The sequence below is a fragment of the Phyllobates terribilis genome, unplaced genomic scaffold (assembly GCF_046119375.1).
Source record: "Phyllobates terribilis strain yellow unplaced genomic scaffold, ASM4611937v1 Scaffold_12__6_contigs__length_324123572, whole genome shotgun sequence".
NCBI classification, from domain to species: Eukaryota; Metazoa; Chordata; class Amphibia; order Anura; family Dendrobatidae; genus Phyllobates; species Phyllobates terribilis.
In genome coordinates this window covers 185,021,670-185,027,983 of record NW_027362772.1, presented here as the reverse complement: position 1 = coordinate 185,027,983, position 6,314 = coordinate 185,021,670, and positions in this window count along the sequence as shown.

Genomic DNA, 6,314 nt, shown 5'->3' with positions numbered 1-6,314 from the left:
CATTCTAATAGCATAAAAGGTGGCTAAGAATATACATTTGGTCAAGGTTATTTCTTTTAACTTGTGCTGTTCAGATCTGACATTTTAAGACATATTTGTTACAAAATGTCATTTAAAAAAAAAAATTCCCGACTTTCTAAAGAAGATAAAGCATAAGGCGGATAAAGGTGGAATTGCAGAAAACAGCAAAAAACAATGAAAAGGTTTGTTAAATGTTTAATTTAAGATAAATGTTATGCAAACAAATACACTTAAAAAAACTACGGAGAATTACCTCCAGTAAACGCTCTTCATCACTGAACAGGTCCTGAAGCTTCTGAGGATTCGGTGAAAGGTTCTGCACAAATGCTCTCTAGAATAACTGAAAGCTCCATGGGCCGAATGCAAAACCAGTAAGAGTGCGCCCACATACCATGTATAATACTGGTGTCATATCGGCAGATGGGTCCTATTAGGCAACCGGGACCTAATTCTGAATCTCTCATAGCCACTGTCCTAGCTACAGTACTGGAGAAAAGGATATACTTACTACACTAAAAATCTACATCGCTCCTTTTATGTTCCATTTTGGGGTGAATGGAGCCAAAAGATCCTATGATTTTTGAGCTCTCATGTTGAAGAACTGGAATTATTCTCTACATAGAATTTCAATAAGCCATACAGGAAGGAACCGGCTTCCTTTTTTTATATCTATATATATCTAAAACTATGTGACAATTAATTTCTCAATATATTTTTTTGTTTTCAAGACCTTAGTTTTCTTATACTGAACCACAAATCACTTACATAGACACAGTTAAATAATAAATTGCTGTTTGCCTGCCACTCCACTAGGGGGAGCTTACTGCATACTGTGTTATTATGAGTTTAAAAGGGTGGTCCGAAACTAATACTGATTTAACTCTAAATGTCTGTCTATTCAATGGAATAATCAAATTGCTTTTCCAATATACTTTAATTAAAAGTTCCCTATCATTCCCTCTCTACTCTAACAGCTTTAGTTTTTTTTTTTACAAATTTCCTGCTTGATGACATTTTGTTTGAAAATCCCCAGTGAATGCTGAGATGCTCAAACGAGACGTCATCAGATGGCAAGAGCTGTGGTCACTGCCGCAGCCTCTGTCCCCACCCTGAAACGAAGTGTCATCAGTGACATCCGCTGCAGGGGCTGGGCTAGTCCTTGCTCTACTGAGTACGCATGGGTTGTCAATTGCGACGTATGCTCAGTTGGATCTTGTCAGTGTGCAATATTCTTTTTAAGCTGAACGGTAGAAAAAAGACATGGACCGCACATCCAAAAATCATACGTTGATCTAATGCCGCCCCTCAAAAATTTACAAAACTGAAAATGAGGTTCTTAGTTTAACATTCTGATCAGATTGTATGAAGCCCACTGCCACGTCATGGCAAACCTCGTAGTGGGTCCTAACATTTTACAGGCCTTAAAGGTGTGGCGCCGTGGGCCAACCACTTCCACGGTGAGAGTGCACCAGCGGGTGACCTGGTGTGTCACAGCATCCATGCTGCAAGGCTAAGTGCCCATGACATATTCTTTTTAATGCACAGTAACATTGCACTCCCTCGCCAGCTCTGATCAGAATTGACGAGCTGGCAAGAGAGCGCAGCGCAGCACTGTCAGTGCGCATTGTAAGAAGATAACTTGATAGCATCGAGAACAGAGACCAGCCCCTCCTCCAAAACTGACATCTCTTTTTCCGTGGGCTGGTCTCTGCTTTTCCTGCTTGCCGGGTTCTCTCCTTACAATGCGCACTGACAGTGTTCTCTCTTGCCGGCTCAATACTTCTCACCAGAGCCAGTGAAGGAGAGCACTGTCACTGTGCATTAAAAAAAGTATTGCACAGTGACAAAATCCTACTGAGCATACATCAGAATTGACAACCGACGCATGCTTAGTAGAACAGGGACTAGCCCAGCCTCATTTCTAGGTGGGGACAGAGACTATGGCAGTTCTCTGTACCCGGGCGACATCTTGGATGAGTATCCCAGCATGCACTGGGGATTCTTAAAAAAATGTCATCAAACAGGAAGTTTTAAAAAAAAATAAAGCAATGAGATAGAGAAGAGAATGAATGGTAGGGAATTTTTAAATAAAGTATATTAGAAAATCAATTAGACGATTCCAATATATAGACATTTAGGATTAAATCAGTGTTAATTTTGGACCCTGTCAAAGATCACAGCCAGGGGGTGGAAGTCACACTGAACCCACCACGCTGATGCTTTTTTGTCATGAACAGCCCTCTGCTGCCCCTATCATCCGGACAATTACGCAATTGACCGACGATTACCTGAAGCCGCAGGCTGTTTTCACTACTAGGCCAGTTATTGGAGAACTAACAGTGAGAATATGGTATATACACCTCCGATTCCACGCATGTATATATATATAACTCCCGGTACGGTCACTGCCAGCTCCGCAATAACAAAACTAACTACTCGCTGCTACCACCAATCGTTTACAGGCTGATTGGACACCTGGTTTCAGGTAGTGTATGGCTTTCAGGAGTGTGGTTTACAGAACAAAAGGAACAGAACTATTAAATATTATATTTAATCCAGAAAGATAGACAGTGTTTATAAAAAATATACAAAATATTTCACAAAGGGGACAAAACAACACAGCATATACAATTACATAAAATAAAAAGAAAATAACTAAATCTGACATCACTGCAATGGCTTCAGAGCTTAGCGGATGGAAGCAATCCGACTGAAAATGTCCATAAACATGGATCATGCCCACACGTCGATGTACCTTCTGGCATTGAACCCAGATCATAATTTGCCTTGTCTTTTATCAGCACCTAAGTTACACCCACATACCTCCCCTTGATGACTCATAGTAGGGCTGGTCAAGGGATGTGGCTTCAGTTTCAGAAAAATATGAGATTTTACCTTTTCATAGATAGGAAACATGGCACGGCTGTTGTCAGCTATTTGGTCACTATTTATTTGGGGCTTATTGGCATGTCTCACAGTAATGGAAAATATGCATATTCTTCCTCTATTAGTCCTGAAGTTGAAAATGTATGTCCCATCAATATCGGATCTATACAAACCCCAATATTCATAACTTTCCACCAGTGCCCAAGTGTTTAGTTGCAGATGTCCAGTTTCCTCTGAAGAGAACAATAGTTACCTCTAAAAAGTGTTCAATTTTTGCTTCCCTTCCTCCCGAATCTACAAATCTCAGTCTTTTTGACTTGTTCCCACAATAGATATCCTGTTTTAAATATTTGGTCACCGCAGACAGTCCCAGTCTCAAAGTGAGTTTTAATTAGTTTTGTCACTTCTTAGCTATACGTAATTTACTCTCTTGCCATATGTTAAAGGGGTTGTCTGGTCAAAAGTGATAAGCCTGCAGTCACTCTGTGTGATAAGCCTGCAGTCACTCTGTGTGACTGCAGGCTTATGAATCACCCCAGCGAGCGCACTGTGCGCTGCGGGGATTTGCCAGTATGAGACCCAGTAACGGAGGATATGTATATGTTATACATACCCCCGACCAGTGGGCGCAGCCTTGCTCTCCATACACTTGTATTAAGTGAGGCCACGCCTTCTAGTTGGACGCGCCCACTGGCCATCCACGTCACTAATGTATACAAGTGTATGGAGCGAGGAGGCGCTGTATGGTCGGGGGTATGTATAACGTATACATAGCCTCCGGTCACAGGTCTCATAGCGGTGGATCCCCACAGCGCCCAGTGCCTGCGCTGGGGGGATTCATAAGTCTGCAGTCACACAGAGTGACTGCAGACTTATCACTTTTGACCAGACAACCCCTTTAAACATGTGGTCCTATTACCAAAAGAGGTTTAAGATTGTATTCTCTTTCTCCTGTTGTAGTTTTTTTGGACTTTAATTATTTCTGTTTAAATAGCAGGATAGGAAGTTTTCTGCGCTCTCCAGAATACACCACAAATATTGGTAATAGAATTGTAGGTAGCGATGCTCCCTCTCCCATCAGTCTCCATAGCGTCCTCTGTGTCTGACGTCAATGACGTCATCACTTGGTGCCCAGCCAACTGTGCTGAAGACGTGTGCGGGCAGGGCGCTCGGAGCAGCGGGGGAACGAGGAGGAGAGGTGAGTACTGTGTTCATTTATTTATTTTTTCGTATTGGGGGTGGGAGGATTATGGTGCAGACTGCCTATTGGGGGGTTATGCTACAGACTGCCTATGGGGGGTGGGGGGATTATGCTACAGAATGCCTATAGGGGGTGGGGGGATTATGCTACAGACTGCCTATGGGGGGTGGGAGGATTATGTTACAGAATGCCTATGGGGGGGATTATGCTACAGACAGCCTATGGGGGTAGGGGGATAAAGATACAGACTGCCTATAGGGGGATTATGCTACAGACTGCCTATGGGGGGTGGGGGGATTATGCTACAGAATGCCTATGGGGGGTGGGGGGATTATGCTACAGACTGCCTATGGGGGGGATTATGCTACAGACTGCCTATGGGGGTGGGGGGATAATGCTACAGACTGCCTATGGGGGGATTATGCTGCAGACTGCCTATGGGGGGTGGGGGGGTTATGCTACAGACTGCCTTTGGGGGGTGTGGGGGTTATGCTACAGACTGCCTATGGGGGGAGGGGGGGTTATGCTACAGACTGCCTATGGGGGGGATTATGCTACAGACCGCCTATGAGGGGGATTATGTTACAGACTGCTTATGGGGGTGGGGGGATAATGTTACAGACTGCCTATGGGGGGATTATGCTACAGACTGCCTATATGGGGGATTATGCTACAGACTGCCTATGGGGGTGGGGGAATAATGCTACTGACTGCCTATGGGGGGATTATGCTACAGACTGCCTATGGGGGTGGGGGATTATGCTACAGACTGCCTATGGGGGTGGGGGATTATTCTATAGACTGCCTATGGGGGTTGGGGGGATTATGCTACAGACTCTGCCTATGCGAAGTGCATTATACTATATTGAGGCTATTTATACAGTATGGGGATTACAGTTATGGTCATACAGTGTGGGAGATTATGTGGGGTCTTTGCACAGTGTGGGGGCCATCATACAGTGTGGGAGATAATGTGGGGTCTTTGCACAGTGTGGGGGCTATCATACAGTGTTGGAGCCATCAGTTTGGGGACTACTAAAGGGTCAGTATACTGTGTGGGGGGGTTCCATACATTAAGGGGGCATTATACTGTGCCTAGGAGAGCATCACACTCTGTAGAGGGGAGCTGTACATGGAGGGAGACTCGGGACATTATTAAATCTTAAATTGGCACTTATCATTATAGGAGAACTCAGGTTATTGTGACTGTCAGAGGGGCACACAGAGGGCATTATTATTTTCTAGGGGGCAAAATGTGGGCACTGTTCTCTAAGACACTTGCACAGTCCATTACTATATTCTAGAGGTTTGTTTTACCATCTAGAGGGCACACAGTAGGTGCAGTAATAGGGACACATACGGAAACAGAGGCTCAGCATTGGATTATCAGCAGGAAGAGGTGTTTGTGCAGGTTGGGAATAGATAGGGACAGGGCCTGAAATGTAAAGAGTCAAATGTGTCTTTGTTGCGATCTCTGCAGACCTGAGACTGAGTCCTGGTTGGAGAAGTCGTCGTGTCGGTCTGGGCCAGATGGAAAAGACGGGAAAAGTGAACAATTTAATCAGAAAGAACGTCAGCTGTAAGTTACTATATATAACTGTGCTGTGATCTCTTATATGTTCTGCAGGATTGGCATCTATCAATATATGTCACCATATGGCGGTAGTATCAGTGCTGGTCTTTGAATAGAGATTATTTTCAGTAACAGCGCTGTCATTCTTCGAGGTTCTCCTACATCCACTATCTGAGTGCGCCACCATAGCTGTAATCAGGGTTACTGGTTAGGGGCCCACTCAGAAGTTTCGCCCCCCCCCTGAACCAAAACCATAGCTACGGCTCTGTTATATTGTTAATGTCTATCTATCTATGTATCTATTTATTCCTTTAAACTGGGGGTCAAACACCTAACGCTCTGTTATCATTATATAAAACGTTGTTCACTCTTTGATTTTAGGTGCTGGATAAAAAAATTCAGAAAGAGAATAAGAGTTTCATGACTTTGCTCCCAGCCATCTTGACACTCGGTGTTCACGAAATATAGACCTAGCTTTGTCTCTGTAACCTTGATGGAGGCTCTAAATAATTACTATACATGTAAATAAAGCCATTTGCATTCCTTTGAAGTCTCCCTCATTCTAAGTCAGTCTCATTTCGGGAAAGGTAACGCACTTATATTTTTAATCTGCATTTTCAAGCACTTCAGAGG